The following is an 18,908-nucleotide window of genomic DNA, read 5'->3' as shown; positions in this document are numbered from 1 at the left end:
GTAGTGTGTGCCACAATGAACTCTGATTCGCATGCCGGTAATTTGCTGCCTGACTCACCTTGATACAGGGGTGTTCGACAGTTGGCCAGTACATCACACCACGTTATTCAGAATTCGCACTCGCTGAAATAATCATCTTTTGCCCAGAAACTGCCATGCCAACCACAACAATCGACAAACTCTGGCACAGAACTGAAGCATCATCGAATGGAGAATTCGTATCTGTCATGTAAGCTCAGTTCAATTCTAAGCCTAATCGAGTTAGTGGTGTTATTGCTACCTAGGGGGCCATTTTGTTATGCATATCGCATCTGTATACGCTTAGATATAGCAATATTAAAAAATTATCCTTTCGACTATTCTGGATCTGCACAGCAAGTAAAATTTCATTATTTGCCATTCTTACTGGAGATGCAATTTTATCAGCCAGAAGCGAACAGGGAGGAAAGAAACTGTCATGGCTCAAAGAATAGCCTACTATAATGGACATTAAATGTAGGTGAGATGGGCATGTGGCCAAGCGATAGGTTGGCGGCTTGCATGAGGTAAAAACTGACCGAGAAGACGAACCAATGGAAAGCTAGTAGGTTATTAAAAATCTGTAGGTTGTGTTTAGCTGAACAGCGTGACGTGAGAAAAGAATTAGAGGCATCCGGAAGGAGGGAGGAGGGAAGGAGCAACTGGGAGTTATTGTTGATCTAGTAATCAAATTAAAATTGGAGCCTTTTCACTTTTATCCCTTAAAAGTTTTATTTTACCATTCAGGAGTTCATTAACTTAAAGGTCGATGCCACTGCTGTATGAGAATGGAACTGCACGCCAGAAAGTAATTGCAAAGAACGAAATATAATTTAAATTAATAAAAAATAAGGCGGCTTACTGAGAATTTTTTATTAAAATGTAATGGTGGTGTTCTGCAAAATGTAACCCATAGTAGATTACTATGTACGGCCGCTCACAAAGTTGTGTGCATTAACAAACAGAAATGAAAATATGAACGAGAGTAGAGCGCGAGCAGGTGGATGAAGCAGCTGCCTCTGTAGATGTCGGCTGCGAACTTTGAGCCGATAACCGAGCTGCGGATCCGACCAGCGCGCGTTAACGATCAAACTATTGGAGTTGGCCGCCGGCGACGTTCGCCAACTTGTGGTGGACCCGGTCGCCGCCGCCTACTTCACTGCCAAATGAGACGAAACAACGTCGATCCATTCTGCACGGTCAAAGAGTTCCGGGAACGAAAGCAAAGTTTGAGATCGCTGCGGATGGGAGCTGGATTCCGTATCGAGGTGCAGGTTCTCCTGTCGCTAGGGCCCGAAAACAGCTTGCCGCTCTATCCTTTCTTGACAACACACAGAAAAATTTAAAAGGTGTTGTTTATTTTTTCTCATTTCAGATGTTATCTTTGTTACTTAGTTCGTTTGAATGGCAATCTTCAGCAGCAGCAGCAGCAGCAGCAGCTTCGTGTGTAACTATATCTTCCCCTAATAGCCAACCTAAAACCCAAAATGATTGTAGCACCAGTTCGTTACAAGGGGATTACCTTTTCTTCGAAGAGTTAATACTCCACTGATATACAAAACTTGTGCTGTTTAGACAGGCAAAGCAACTGAACGTGACTAATCCGGAATGATGTTAAACCTCCATCTTTTCTGGAAACGTATTTACGAGTTTAGGGTCATTTACAAGGATTGGACAAAAATATGGAAACGACAAAAGTACATAACACTATCATGCCTAATACGGTGTAGGAACCATCTTGGCAATCAAAAAAGTTTCCAGGCGTCTCGGAATGGATAAATACAGGTCTTGTATGGTTTTCAAATACGGTTGCCGTATCTCACTGGGACCTCGTTGGGACAACAGCTACAAATCTCAAATGACGCTTCCTGATCCGTACGTCCTTTCGTAACTTAAGACTGCTCTTTTTTGTAATCATCCGAAAAGTAACATTTTCCCTTTCCATCCTGAGGCATTTTCGTGAGCTACGATACGTTTATTAGACAGTAAAAAGTCGACAATAACACTAGTCATCAAAATACACGTCACTATACACTTCAGGAGCATATATCCGCAGTAAGCACTTCAAACATTACTAACTTGCACTCGTTATTCTTACCAGATCGCTATTCAAATAGGACCTGCCGGATTCTTCCACGTGGCTCCGCTTAAATAGTTCCAGCCCCGCACTACTGGAGAAGTCTGGTATTTTCTCTAATTACAGCGCTAGATCTAGAAGGTGCTTTTATCGTCGATACGGGATAAGCGACACGGAACGCCATCTGTGAGACGACCTTGTCAACAAACTTGTTGACATACATAAAACTAACTGAGGTTGTATGTACATGTTGCGCTAACAGATTGCGTTTCTTCAGTACTTGAGCTAAGCTCGTAACAGTATTTTTCAAAATCGGTACGAATGGTTCAAATGGCTCTGAGCACTATGGGACTCAACTTCTAAGGTCATTAGTCCCCTAGAAATTAGAACTAGTTAAACCTAACTAACCTGAGGACATCACACACATCCATGCCCGAGGCAGGATTCGAACCTGCGACCGTAACGGTCGCGCGGTTCCAGACGGAAGCGCCTAGAACCGCTCGGTCACTCCGGCTGGATAAATCGGTACAAAACTGGGTCTTGTGGGATGTCGGGACAAGAACGGTGACGGTCCCGATATGTCGGGACGCAAGACAACCGTATTTCCAATGGAAAGTGTCCTGCAAAATAGTAGCAAGTTCACGTAACGATCATGGAAGTACAGGGTGCTCCTCTCCAAAGCAGACCACAAATTCTCAGTAATACTGAGATCTGTGATTAGTGAAGACAATTCATCTTCGTGCACACAAAACCATTCCTGGACAATGCGAGCTATGTGAACAGTGGCCTCTATCGTAACACAGCGTCGCTATTGGGGAACAAATATTGTACCACGGGATGGACATGACCAGCCCAAATGGTCACAAAATCCTTGGCAGTATTGCGACCTCGCAAAGGACGATAGGGCCCACGGAATATCGCAATATAGCTACCGAAGTCATCGCCGTACCCCCGCCGTGTTTCACTTTTTGGATTTAGCCGCGTGGTCTCGGGCGTCTTGTCGCGGTTCGCGCGGCTACCCCGTCGGAGGTTCGATTCTTCCCTCGGGCATGGTTGTGTGTGTTGTATTAGCGCAAGTTAGATTAAGTAGTGTGTAAGCTTAGGGACCGATGACCTCAGCAGTTTGGTCCCATAATACCTTACCACAAATTTCCAGTTTACTACTCTTGGAACGTAAACTCCGCCAGAAGTTGGAAACCGTATGCAACAAGACTCATACGACAACCAAGATAATGCTGTTACGAGCATTTACATCTCTGCTGAGTGGGTCTGGAATTCGCACTCGCTCTACAATTTCCTGCTTATGGAGCTCCCTTCGTGTTGCTTTGGTGCTGACACGGTTCACGAGTGCCACATTCAGTCCTGCTGTCACAATTCTCTTCAGTGACTGTCAGTCACGATCACTCAGCACACACATTCACCCGCGTTGTAACTTAGTGGATGGTGTTTTTCCACTTTTCTTTTATGTAGTATAGATCTTTGGCTCCCTTGGTTGCGGAAGCACCCACAGTAAGAGCACCACCAATTTGCCCACGTTCGGATTCACTTAGCTCTGACAGTAGGCACGCACAGCTGCACAGAACACTGTAGTGACAAAGATTAATACTTGAAAAGTATTGATGACATTGCTCAGGTACTATCCATGATCAAATACAACAGTGCAACCTGCAGGCTTGGCTGGCATCTGTATTTACGTTTAAGCATGCATTTCTCGCAGCGTTACCATACTGCTGTCCAGCCCCTGTATCAGAATTCCTTCTAAATAATACGATAGTTTTTTTAACAGTTACAGACGCAGAATCATTAAAGTAAGTGTCATCATTACAACCAAAGTGAATTGTTTTCAAGGATTCCGAAATGTTGTAGGTGACGTGTCTATAAAAAAATCTAGCCTGATAACCTTATACTTAAAGAGAGAATCCGTACTCTTTGTGACTAAATGCTGTTGACTAGTGTAGCAGAAGAGTCTGAAATTTGACAGGCTGGCAGGCGACGTATGACTACGGCTCACTCCAAATGCTATTTCGTTTTGGTATTCGCTAGTCCTGAAGCTGTGGCGATACTGTGCAGGGTAGACTATTTGATGAACCCGCGTCGCGACTGTTCTGGTGCCACTGCACGGCCACCTCGAATCCGCAGCGGCATATTTCGAATGCGGAGAAATCAGTGTGGGGAATGCCAAATGGCGCGTGGATTCTGGCCACGGCCGCGAGAGGGTCGTCGCCAACGTTGCGACAGCTTCTTGAACGGGACAAGAAAGAACGCTTGGAAGGTGGTGACTCATTCCAGTAATTGTTCCCTCATCGTGTAGTCTGCCGATATCGGAGCCTATCTTCTATTTACGTGCATTACCCAACATTTATTTGTGTTAAGTGTAATCTGGTAATCTTTTCACCAGGTACTGGTCGTCTGCAAAAGCCTGCATTTCATAACAGGATTGTAACGATGTCACCTCCATGCACACAACTGCTAACGGCCACTTACATACTCTAATAAGACTAATAAAAATAATAAACACAACGCATCTCGAAACAATTAACCGAATGGGACGGAAATCGGCTGATGTGATGTACATGCACATGTGTACACAAACAAATTATTAAAATTTCTGAAAAATTTTTAAATTTAGGGAATAGAAAGAGATTCCTAAATTAAATAAGTCAGTAACCTGTCAGTCCACCTCTGGCTCTTATGAATGCAGTTATTCAGTTTGGCACTGATTAGAAGAGATGTTTGATGTTCCCCTGAAGGATATCGTGCCAAATTCTGTCCGATTGAAGCATTAGGCCTTCAAAATTCCCAGCTACAGGGAGGGCCCTGCCTATAATGCTTTAAGCGTTCTCAATTGGTGAGAGTTCTGGCGGCCTTGCTGGCCGAGGTAAAGTTTGGCAAGCAAGAAGACGAATATTCTAATGGCTCTCAGCACTATAAGACAACTTCTGAGGTCATCAGTCCCCTAGAACTTAGAACTAATTAAACCTAACTAACCTAAGGACATCACACACATCCATGCCCGAGGCAGGATTCGAACCTGCGACCGTAGTGATGAGTCCTGCTTCGAACTGAGCCCCGTTGAACGCTTAGTTTTCCACATGAATTAGCCACAAAAAATCATGGCAAAGAGGAATTTTCCTTTACTTGTTTAAGAAGAGTGTGGAATATTTTTTATTGAGAAATACATCTAAAACCAATTTATTTAATAAAAGAGATCATAAATAAAATACACATGCGTCTTCCTAAACACCACTCATTAAAGTAAAGTTTGTTAAATGTGAACGTATATTTTTAAAAATAGCTGATCACTGTCATTTTAAAAAAGTCGTGAACCTGTCCACCTCAGCGATGGATCAATGTAATAGTTTTGATGTAAGCAGACACATAACAGGAAAATTCGGAAGTGTCCCGTCATTTAAAATAAGTGACACGATAAGCTGTTCTCACGAAGTCAGAAGCACACTGTTACAACGTAATGTACTGAACTGGTTTTTCATAAATTATTGGTTGGTAAGCCTGTCTAAATGGACCGTGTTCTGTTATTAGCAGGCTACCGATAAGTGAAATTTTCCAGGAGTGACTGGGCGGAAATTTGCGCCAGTGGAATAGCTCATTCACACTTCGAAAAGCAAAATTTAATTTCGTCTGGTAATAGCAGCCTATCTGACTTTATTCCTCAGGAAAAAGGTGGTAATTTGTAGTTGGTGGGGCACAAAGTGTGCTGCAAACCCTCTATTCGCTATAATGGGAAACTCATTTCCTTTGACTCCAAAATCCCCGGCACGCAGCAAAATTATTCTTCCTGACCTGACTTTGTAAGTAGTTAAGAGTTATGGATATCGCGGACTTGAAAATTAACTACTGCAGGAAGCGAAAAAGTAGCTCTTTCACAGTACTTATATGAAGTGGTTCACCCATATGCCTAATACTCTCACATGTGGATCCATTTCGGCCGAGTCACACTGTAACCTCAAACTTAGTTCCTTTACAGCCACTGATTACGCTACGGGTGTTTCATCGATAAAATGGAGGTTTTATACCTTAGTGAATGGTCGATTCTGAAATAGGATGAATCACAACATATTAAAAAGCAAAGTAACATTCACACTAAACAATGTGGGTATATGTGCCCCGAAATATCATTTCTTTCGTATGTTTTATTTTTATGTTTACTAGCCCATTGTCTGATACAGTGATATTACAACTAAAATGATAATTCTAAACTGTAGTACGTATAGGACTAACGATACTAAAGGCAAATCAGAGTGGAAGATTAATTAATAGTGGGAAAGACAGACAACCAGTGGAGAAAATTGAAAATTTGTGCTGGACCGGGCCTCCAACGCGGATTTGCCGCTTCTCATGAGTGGTTGCCTTAAACTTCTCCGATCAGCCGGACACGATTCGTGACCGATGCAAATTCGCAAGTTCTCGTCACACTACTGACGTGGCGTCCCAGACCATTAAGGTTGTATACTCGCAGCACTCGCTGATTCCCGTATGAATTAAAGCGTAGGTGCGCATCCGCACAGAAGGGATTATTGGGGCCATCGAGCCCTATGCAAAATTAATACCTACAATACTTTTACAATTCAAGACACAATTTTAATATATTGAAATACCTAACGTTAATTCCAGATTGCAAAATTACGTCTTAGATTTTGGTTTTTAGGTAAATTTGTGCAATTTAAAATAAGTTTGTCGGAGTTTTCAGCGCCAGTGATGTTTGTTTAATCCAGCAAAGATTGGTAAACCTACCTGGCATCTATAGGATAACCGCTTGCTATATTTATTATCTTTTACATGATATTTTTGTTCATAGTGGGCTGCTTGTCTATATAACTCTAAAGAATTGTGAAAACCGTATCTCAGCTCAATACGTAACTGAATATTTTCTCAACTCAAACAGCTATTTTGACTGTGAATTGTCCTAAACTTACAGTATGACAAGATTGAACTATTATAGGTATTACAGATACAAGCACAAGATTATTAAGACACTACAGCTTACTGAATGGAGAATAATATTTTTTGCCCATGTCAACACACACTATGTGATCGAAAGTATTCGGAGACCCACAAAACATGAGATTTTCATATTAGGTACATTGTGCTGCCATCTACTGCCAGGTGCTCCATACGAGCGACCTCAGTAGTCATTAGGTATCGTGAGAGAGCAGAATGTGGCGCTCCGTGGAACTCAGGGACTTCGAATGTGGTCAGGTGGTTGGGTGTCACTTGTGTCATACGCCTGTACGCGAAATTTCCACACTCCTGAACATCCCTAGGTCCACTCTTTCCGATGTGATAGTGAAGTGGAAACGTGAACGGACACGTACAGCACAAAAGCGTACAGGACGACCTCGCCCGTTGATTGACAGAGACCGCCGACAGTTGAAGAGGGTCGTAATGTGTAATAGGCAGACATTTGTCAGAGCATCACACAGGAATTCCAAATTGCATCATGATCCACTGCAATTACTGTGACAATTAGGCGGGAGGTGGGAAAACTAGCATTTCACGGCCGAGCGGCTGTTCATAAGCCACACATCACGCCGGTAAACGCCAAACAACGCCTCGCTTGGTGTAAGAAGCGTAAACATTGGACCACTGAACAGAGCAAAAACGTTGTGTGGAGTAACGAATCACGGTACACAATTTGCCGATTCGATGGCAGGGTGTGTCTATGTGAATGCCCGATGAACGTCATCTGCCAGCGTGTGTAGTGCCTACAGTAAAATTCGGAAGCGGTGGTATTATGGTGTGGTTGTGTTTTTCATGGAGTGGGCTTGCACTCCTTGTTTTTTGCGTGGCACTAAGATATGTTAAGCACCTTATTGCTTCCCACTGTTTAAGAGCAATTAGGGGATAGCGACTGCATCTTTCAACACGATCGAGCACCTGTTTATAATGCACCGCCTGTGGCGGAGTGCTCACAGGACAGTGACATCCCTATAATGGACTGGCCTGCACAGAGTCCTGACCTGGATTCTACAGAACACTTTTGGGATATTTTTGAACGCCGACTTCGTGCCAGGCCTCACCGACGGGCATCGATACCTCTCTTCAGTGCAGCACTCCGTGAAGAATGGGCTGCCATTCCCCAAGAAACCTTCGAGCACCTGATTGAACGTATGTCTGCGAGAGTGGAAACTGCCATCAAGGCTAAGTGTGGGCCAACACCATATTGAATTCCAGCATTACCGATGGAGGGCGCCACGAACTTTTAAGTCATTTTCAGCCACAGCATATAATTCAGTGCACATTGATACATAATTTGACGTAACTCACTACATACATTCCAGGACGTCATACTGAACTCCATGATCTACGTAACTGTTATCTATCCAAACCACGAAATATAAGAAATGGATTTCATATTTTAAGGCCACTAGCGCGAGATGTAGTTGAAGTCGAAAACATACACCTACGTATTAATTTTTTATTTGTGTAATCGTTTCCCGGTTTTGAACGTTAACTGAACTGCAATAATTAAAGCGCAGTTTTTGGAGTTTTACGGCAGCAATGCATCATATCACACAATGGTTGGCAGGCTCAGACAATTCCTGTGAGGTAAAACAAGTCTGAACGAAGAAGAACGAAGTGGCAAATGTTAACTCTGTGAAGAACCGGAAATAGCAACAGAAGTGGAAGCCCTGGAGCTCTAAGACTGGTTTATCACCATCGCGGCTACTGCGTAAACTATCAGTCGTCGATCCGTGTCCATCATCTTGCACGACATTTTAAACATGACAGAGGTCGCCGCCCTCTGGATTGAGTTACTGCTCACACCCATCCATGAAAGGTCACCGAACCGAGGCAGCAACGGAGATACTGAACCAGTGTTAGGCCAACCTATATGACCTCTTTAGCCGTCTCATCATCATGACCGACTGCTGAGTGTGTCATTAGAAAGCAACAGAGCAGACAGTGGGGACATGTAGATTCATTACCGCTGTAGTAGGTAAAGACACAATCGCAACGGAGTAAGGTGATTCGTAGTGTTTTTTAGGACTTCTGTGGTTTGGTATAAACGTATTATGCTCCTCATGGATAAATCGTCACAACATACTATTGAAGTCTCTGGACGAGATTACGAGAGGTTATCATAACGATGTGTGCCGGGGAGCTGTCGATGGGTAGGTTCTGCAGAACGACATCCCAACTCATATTACATAGGATAGTGTCACACACGCTTCTTCTTTGGGCTATCTAATTTTGCCTCACCACCTGTATTCTCCCGAGACGACACCCACTGGCTTTGTTCTCTTTCCTGGGATGACGAAATTCTTCCGTAGCAGCCATTTCCAGAATGACGACGAGGTGCTTTCCGAGGTGAAACATATCGTCAACAGCGAAAACCCTGACGTCTAGACCCATGGCCTCTGCCACGTCACCTATTGTCGGGAAAAATGTGTCCCACTAACAGGTGTCCCACTAACAGGTGTCCCACTAAACTGGGAAACGTATTCCCTAGGCTTAATGAAGCACCTTATTTCAACCACATTTGCACAACACACAGAATTAAAATCAGGGCAGGTGTTTATACGACATAGTAAAAGAGCAGGAATTGTAGACAGTAAACACTTCTTACCCCATCCCTGACCTTTTCACGGCTAAATTAAATTTGAATTCATGTACCGTGTAATTATTACAACGTTTCATCAAGTGCTTAAGTCGAGTCGTTTATTATGTTTTAGAGTACATTATTCTTATTTGCAACCCCAAGGTTTCCTTTCCTTTGAGCACGATGATGTTGATCAGGCAGTAGAGTTGCACGCTCGCACCCTCTGGAGATGATTCTGTGAACTACCATTAGGCCTCTTGCACAAGGAAGTTGGCCATCTGGATGCAGCTAGCCGCTTCCTGACGCCGGTCTTATGTGCACATAGGCTAAGTACGGCTCCAAGACATTTGATGTATCTAGCCCACGCGCATTGCCAGGGAGCTCAATACCACAGCCAGATATGCCATTTGTGTCTGTTTTTGATTAGGCACTCGGTGTTTCCACGAATGAGATGAGTCATTTTGGTGAAAGAGTTGTATCTTCGGAAAAAAAAAACTGTTTTAACTGTCGTCTGTCTGGAAGAAGATGTCTGACAATGTATAGTTGGATTTTTTGCCAACCTTTCAATGTCTCCCTCGACTTCGGGTATGAGACACAAGATGTTGCCTTATTCTCGAAACATTGTTCGGACCTAAGACGGAGTAAAATTTGAACACAAATTGCAATGAAAGGGTTTTAAATATACTGGGTATGGCCCAAACACAAACTGCAGATCCAGTGGAGCTAACATTATTCGCAATGGTGCAGCAGACTACTTCATCAACAGTCTAATCAATGCGACTGGCAGTATTTCAATTTAAGCCTGAAAAACTGTACAGATCAAGCAAGAAAATTTGAAATTTGTCACGAAGCGCAGAAAGGACGTGTAAAGTGAATACAGTTGCATGTACCTATAATCCGCCGCCTTTAGCGTCACATTTGTTCTTTTGACATGCAATCGGCAGCGGCTGCTGCGAAAAAGAGTTGGGATTTCCCGATAGAGAGTAATGGAAGCCTGTCACACCCGTCGGAGCACAGAGCGGGACGCGAAATTGAAAGGTTTAATTGAGTAAAAAAGGCAATTATTTTGAGGTGTATGTACGTGTGTGCCGCGCAACACTTCAAGCGATTCATTCACTCCACATATTAAGTCAATCCTTGCGTGTTATAAACTTATATTTGCATGTATGCGCCGTGCCGCGTTGACTGTCGTCGCTAACGTTGTGATAATGCTCACGAGAAAGAAGTTAGTAGACCTAGGTGTTTCGAGTGTGAAAATGATCCAGATTTATGCAGTACATGGGAATAATGTGAGAACAGTGCAGCTCCGAGAAAGAACAAATTTCAGAACAGAGTTGATATTGCCAGAACTGTGTTGCCGTAACTGGTGTCATAGCATCCACAACCACCGTGTCATTTCTTTATTTTGTGTTGAAGCTTTCCACCATCATTACAAACGACTGTACACGGAGGAAGGAGAAGCCTGTGCTAAAGCTTCAGGTAGGTGATATAGACCACGGTCGTGAAACAAGTTTTCCTATCGGCTAGCGAAGCGCAGTGTGAAAGTGTATTAGCATAAGAGCGGTGCCGCTTAGAAACTGCAACAGAATGTATCAGTTACAGACGTTTTCAAGGTAAAAATACAAAGCGAAAGATAAATAGGAATCTTTACAAATATTTCCCTACGATTTTCTTCTATTGTGGCAACGTTTTAAAAACGCTGTTATATATTCAATGTATTTCATCAAAGTTTCAGCCTGTCCCACAGTACTGTTCTACGACGCACTTCCGCAATGAAACTCACTCATGGAATATGGTCTCTATTTTATCCTTCTTCAGACGCCTGAAAGAAACTTTTGCTACACTACACGCCAACGATTAAGCGCTAGCATGGGCAGAAACTATAGAGCTCTTGATCTGACAACCTACAAGTAAAATGAGCGCTAAGTGCGAATCTGTGACGCACACGATTGGCGGAAAACGTCCCACTGACTACCGTCGGAAAGTTTCCTTTTGCCCCTGTGTACGACATTCGGTGATTCACGTGACACGATACACGGCGTCTACATTGACGCGTGGACGAAGTTCAGTGCCTCTCGTGTTAAAGGCAGCATAGTTTACATTAAACTAAATCGCTTCAGCTCTCTCTACGTATCATAGGTACGCACGGCCTTCAGTGTGAAACCACCATTAATGTTTTACATCAATCAGAAACCGAACCCTGACGCGGCTCATTAGAGTGCACATAGGACACTCACATGCGACGATTTGCTTTTGTAGCTAGTCCGAGCCCTCGTAACCTGCGCCTTAAGTGTAGTCGTTTGCTTTTTCTCCAGCCATCGGGGAACGATCGTGTTTTGTTACCGCACTGGATGGCCGAGGGGGGCTGCATAATGTGGGGCCGCATTAAAGAAGACAGCCGTGATCACGTGGACGACCACTTGTTGCCGCTGGCCAGCCAGCTATCGATTTTATTATTTATACCCACGGCCCAACGGAACACAGGTTCTTGGACCTTTACCATCACTGGAGGGGAAACAGCAGCCATGTAAGGAGTCAGCTTAGCTCCTGGCAGTTACACACTGTCTTGCGTAAGCTGCTCTCTCCTCTGTTGCTCTTTCTAAGATTACAGGTAGCTGAAACGCACCACAGAGATCACACAGAGTTGTACGGCTACTGTGCACGATACGTCAAGTTTCACGTTGAAACTGAAAATAGAAACAACTTGGGGCAAAGAAAAATATCTATTCCATGCTTAAAATGATTATAGGACATTTCATTCACAAACAAGAGCTGACTTATGGCAAAAATAATTGTATTGATCACTGTGTGCTGATTTTCAAGTGGTACTTACGTTCACAACATGCTTTTTTATCGACCGATCATTTACATCCCTGCACCTAAAGATTACAAAATTACTACGTATGTATTCTCCATTTAATTCACACTTCGAATATTTAAGTGCTTGAGTAGAAGTACACATACTGCGGAAAGACAGATTCATTCCCCTGATTTTATAAAGAGAGTACAGCTATAATAAGCACATTACGTTCAGTTCACTGAAAACACACTGAGACGACATGCCAAAATTAAAATTTATTATTTCGTTGTCAGTATCCGAGGTCACGTGTTTTAGCTACTCAGGCTGTGACAAAGCTGTCCCAACTTTAAGACTGCTTTTGGTAAGTTTTTTCCAGCTCAAAAATATTTCTGTAATATTATTAACAAAGTTCTCATTATCGAAAATCATCTAATAAACGCGACGTGGGGAGCTTTCATGAAATGTAAATAGATTTTGCTCCAAGTGGTTAAGCCTCTTGTTCTTCCTCCATAGAGAGCAAAATGTGGTTTTCACCCACTTTGTCAACTGTATGTCTAAAGCTGTCAATACGATTAGCTAGTGCGGACTTCTGTGAATGTTTCATACGAAACACATCAACGTGCTCTCTGGGTTTTAGGTTGACTAAAATTCTTAGTTATGTAGAGAAAATTTTGCAGCGTTTGTCCCGAGTAAATAAATTTTTTGAACCAAATTATCACCATATATATATATATATATATATATATATATATATATATATATATATATATATACCTCCAAACAAGATAGTGAGGTTGAAACGTAAGGTACCACAGCGGCTCAAATTCCAATTCCGGTCAACCATAGGTAGCTTTTCCATGCTTTCCCTAAATCGTTCAGAGGAATGCCGGGATGGTTCCTTTGAAATCACTTGGGTGATCTCATTCCCCAGTACGAGCTTGTGCTCCGTCTAATGACATCGTCGTCGACTGAGCGTTAAACTATCTTTCTTCTTTGGAAGAAGTACAGTATTCTGAGGAATGCACTTGCGTATGTTTCAAGGATGAATCATTCCGCGGGCAATAAGAGCCGAAAATGTTAAAAGCAACAGTACCGTAGACGATGACCTGGTGGCTACGGTGTTCGTGGAAGAATCTGTGAGACTTTTTGATTCTTTCTCCAGACCTGCGTGGCTTCGGAAAGGCGTTACGCACACTTAAGTTGTGTTCACCTCCATAGGTGCTTTCTTACCGCCTATGAAATAAAATGAAGTACTAACAATCGCAATTTCATTAAACTTTTACTCGTTTCAGACCATAACTACGTTCAGACAGTTATATGCATCTTCAGAAGGAGAATTTAAATACACGTACTCATTACAGACGCCGTTGAAAGCTGCTACTTCTATGTGTATTAGAGTATGGAACAGGCAGATTTTTCTTGTAAATTGCACCATCTGATTGCGAGCCTACGTACTAATAAAACACAGTCATGATGATGATTGGATTGTGGGGCGCTCAACAGCGCGGTTATCAGCACCCGTGCAAATTCCCAACCTTTGCTCAGTCCAATCTCGCCACTTGCATGAATGATGATGAAATAATGAGGACAACACAAACACCCAGTCATCTCGAGGCAGGCGAAAATCCCTGACTCCGCCGGGAATCGAACCCTGGACCCCGAACTCGGGAAGCGAGAACGCGACCGCGAGACCACGAGCTGCAGACAAGACACAGTCATCAAACCAGCGTCTTTATGGTGCTGAAAAGCTCATTTTATACACAAAGCAAGACACTGAAGAAATTCAAAAGAGAGAACGAAAAATAACACGGAAATTTTTTTAATATAAATTACACTGAATATGGAATCTACAGATTGAGAGCAAATAGCTCTAAATAGCTCTGAGCACTATGCGACTTAACTTCTGAGGTCATCAGTCGCTTAGAACTAATTAAACCTAACTAACCTAAGGACATCACACACATCAATGCCCGAGGCAGGATTCGAACCTGCGACCGTAGTGGTCACGCGGTTCCAGACTGAAGCGCCTAGAACCGCACGGCCACACCGGCCGGCACTGAGAGCAAATGAAATGGGATATGGGAATATTATAGAAATGTAAGTAGAGATGTTAGGAAACTTGCAGAGAGCTAAATCAGAAACAGTAATAAAGAGATGTAGCAAAAGGTGATATAAAGCAAGCAGGAATAACAAAACTTGACATTTCAGACAGTAGGAATTTTAGGTAGAAAATTCACAACTGGACAGAAATCACATGAACAGTATTTGCGTTCTGAAGAGAGAGGTGCCTTATTACCCGAAACGAAAGAGAGCCAAAATAAATGCATCATTATGACGAATAACCGACTGCTGCCCCTTTATTTATTCTCGATACGTGTTGAACTTGGAGAAGGACTTCGGCACAATGAACAATATTATTATCTTTTTTATTGATTTAATTTCTAGAAACAAATAATTATCAGCATTCATTATTCATATTGTCTCAGAACTACACTAACGAGACGTAACGTTATGACCAGCTGCTTACAAGGGTTTTGATCCGCCTTTGAACTAAAAATAGCAGTGATTCTGTATCATTCACGTAAATTACGTGCCGGTAATTCTTGAGCGCGGGGCCAGCGTCCGATAGTGTCCCAGATGTAGTCCACCAGGTTCATGGCCAAGACTGAGTTCAGTATCGTGTTTCTCAAGCCACTGCAGTGCGATTCTGGACTTGTTGCATGGACAGTTATCCTGCTGAAAGACGCTGTCGTCGTAGTTCACAGCTCCTAAGCCTTCGATTACTACCACAGGTCTCATGTAAGCCCTCCCTCCAGCCTGTGGCGTTTTGTTTTTGTTTTGTCTTTGTTTTGTTTTGTTTCGCATTACCGCGCAAGAAACAACTGGGGTCATATGCGCCCAATTCAAAACTATAGAACACGAAGACAGAGAGGAGTAGAAAACGACTGTACGTCAGTCCCAATTGACATAATAGAAGACAGCTAGAAACAGGCATGCGGAAAAACGGCTAGAAAACGACACCGTACAGAAACGGAGGTCCAAAACTAAAAATTAAATAGCCTCCGCCATACTGCTTTGGCGGATAAAAAGTAAAACCCAGTCGACAGCCCGCGCGTCAGTTGTTAAACCGGCCGATAAATCAGACGGCAATCCCAAGCGGAAACGAAAACGGTTAAGAAATGGGCATTCCATCAGGAAGTGGCGGACAGTTAAAATTTGGGCGCAATGTGTGCGCCACTCAGCAAATGACGATGGCGAAAAAGGCAGTGCCCAATACGCAACCTAGTTAAAATGTCCTCCTCCCGGCGGATGGGCCGAGAGGAGGTCGCCCAAGCCGCTGGGAGAGGCTTAATAAGCCGGAGCTTATTCCCGTGAAGAGAGGACCATTGGCGATACGAAAGGGACACCACCTCCTGACAGACAGCAACACAGAGATCATCGAAGAGAATATAGTTACTCGCGGGCTGAGGTACGAGAACTGCAGCCTTGGCAGCAGCATCAGCAACGGCAACGGCAACCTCGTTTCCTGGCAGACAGACATGATCAGGAACCCACAGAAACATCACACTCGCTCCACAAAGAGTGAGCAAGTGACAGTTTTCCTGGACCCGCTGCACTAAGGCATGGGCGGTGTACAGCGCACACAGAGTTTGAAGGGCGCTGAGTAAGTCTGAGCAGAGGTTGTGTCGCCGTGATCTGATACAAAGCGAAGAGCTCGGTTGTAAATACTGAGCAGTGTGCCAGACGCTGGTATCGAAAGACAAGGGTGGCAATGAAGAAAGCACACCAGACCCCCACGGTCAGCGCGAGAGCCATCAGTGTATACAAAGGTAGGTAGTGAAACTGAAGGCGATAGACCGAGGCTGGAGTAGTGTCCTTAGGAAGCGAATGAAGGCCAAGGTTAACAATGGCCGCTTCACGAAGCCAAGGCGGTGAAGGGTTCACATTCACTGGAAAAGTTGCAGGTAGTTCGAAGTTAAGCCGCCGTAACAAGTGCCGAAAGCGGACTCCAGGAGATAACTGAGAAGAGGGACGCGCCCCATACTGACGATCAAAGGAATCATCGAAGAAGGAGGCAGAGGATGGGAGGCCATGCATGGCAGACAAACGGCATGCATACCTGCCGAGGAGAAAGTCACGGCGGTACGACAGCGGTAGTGGCCCTGAGCACTATGGGACTTAACATCTGTGGTCATCAGTCCCCTAGAACTTAGGACTACTGAAACCTAACTAACCTAAGGACATCACACACATCCATGCCCGAGGCAGGATTCCAACCTGCGACCGTAGTAGTCGCGCGGTTCCGGACTGAGCGCCTGAACCGATAGACCACTGCGGCCGACAGCGGTAGTTCAGCAGCTTCAGCATACAGACACTAAACTAGGCTAGTGTAAAAGGTGTCCATGGCCAAACGAATGCCACGATGGTGGATAGTGTTGAGACGGCGTAAGAGGGCTGGGCGTGTAGACGCATTAACAAAGCACCCATTGTCTAGTTTCGAACGGACAAGGGACCGGTACAAACGGAGGAGGGTGGTTCGATCGGCGCCCCAGCAAGTACCATTGAGGACACGTTGGACACTGAGGAACTGCATACAACGGGCTGCCAGGTAAGACACATGGGAGGACCAAGAGTGTTTCCTATCGAGCATGAGACCCATGATATTCGTAGTTTCAACGAGCGAAAGGGCAACAGGCCCAAGATGTAAGCGTGGTGAGAGAAACCACTTGCGTCGCCAGAAATTCATACAGACGGTTTTGTCAGTGGAAAAACGAAAGCCATTGTCGATGCTCCAGGAGTAAAGACGATCAAGGCGTCGCTGAAGACGCCGCTCAGTGAGACAGGTCCATGGAGAATTGCAATAGATGGCAAAATCGTCAACAAAAAGAGAGCCAGAAATGCCAGGCAGGGGACAGGCCATTATAGGGTTAATGACTATAGCAAAGAGGACGACACTCAGAACGGAGCCCTGAGGCACACCGTTTTCCTGGATAAAGGTGTCCGGCAAGACATAACCCACACGCACCTTGAAAACTCTATCTTTTAAAAATGCTGTAGATCCTCTCTGTGGGACCGAAGGCTGCGAACGCTCCACTGGAGGACAGTCTTGATGCAGAGATGTAGGGGTGTCGACTCGGCGGCTGCCGAGTGACAGCCGGTGTAGTCACCAGTACAGGGCACAGAAGCAGCAGGATCCTGCTCCATGCGGTCCACAGAAGCATCGGTTTGCTAGTGCGGTCGGTCTGTGGATTTCGAAGCTGAAAAGTGGTTGGTGGTGCTCACTAGTGATACGGAGGCAGGCCGGGCCAAGGTGCCACGTGGAGACACCGTCGGACAGGATCTTCAGGTTGGCGAAGGAGAAGACCATTTGCCTTTGGTGGATTTCTTTGAGCCTTTCCGGTTAGAGGAAGACTCTGGTGTTGTTTGGCTAGAGGGACGGAGGACGTCTACACGGGAGTACTCTTTATGTCCTTTCCGGCCTACCGGTTTTGTAGCCGGTGGCTTCGACCACCTGAGGCGAGAGTTAGACAGTTTTTTGCACTGTTGGACGGGGGGATGACGATGCTACCTTGACAGTGGGCGATTTCACAACCTCAGTGCTGAATTTGAGGTCGCATGTCTGCGTGGCCATGTTCTTCATGGACCGAGGGGTAAGAAGAGCAGAACTATAGTTGCCAGATGGGAAAACACAGAGTTTGCGACTAGCCAGTAACTTGTGGTCTACTGGGTAAGGCACTTTTTCCATTACCCGGATGTCTTGGACAGCCTACTCATCAAGACACACACGGTACAATTCTGAGAGGAGGCGGCATGGCCGCCATTGGAGTTGATACAGGGGGAGAAGGATGCGGACAATCGCCCTCGTGTGCATCCCTACCACAGGTTACACATTTGGCTTGGTGTCGACAACACGTTCCAGTCTGGTTGAAACGATGACACTGATAGCAGCGCATCGAGTTCGGAATGTTCGGCCAGACTGTGATAATCTTAGGCCTATAGCCTGCTTTGATCTAGAACGGCAGCACCACCCTATCAAAGGTGAGGAAGAGTGCGAGTGGGCACTAAGGAGGAATCTACCTATTCATTACACGATGGACAGTAATGAGACCGTGATCAGAGAGGTAAGACTGGATTTTGGCCTCAGTTAGACCGTCGAGCAGTCTAGCGAAAATGACACCACGGGAAGAATTCGAAGTTCTATGGGCCTAGACACAAACAGGGTAGCCGTGGAGAAGCGAGGCAGCAAGTAGTTGTGCTTGAGAATCAGAAGCCGACTCCAAAAGCCAAGTGCCATTCCATAAACGAGAGCAGGTTTTCACAGGACCGGCGATTGCATCAACACCTTTCTGAATAATAAACGGATTTACTGTAGCGAAGGACTGACCGTTTTCAGTACGTGAACCACGAGGAACCGTAGTGCAGTGGGAAGGGTTTTTGAATCATTAACCTCA

The sequence above is a fragment of the Schistocerca americana genome, chromosome X, assembly GCF_021461395.2.
Source record: "Schistocerca americana isolate TAMUIC-IGC-003095 chromosome X, iqSchAmer2.1, whole genome shotgun sequence".
Taxonomy (NCBI): Eukaryota; Metazoa; Arthropoda; class Insecta; order Orthoptera; family Acrididae; genus Schistocerca; species Schistocerca americana.
This window is presented reverse-complemented; position numbering follows the sequence as displayed.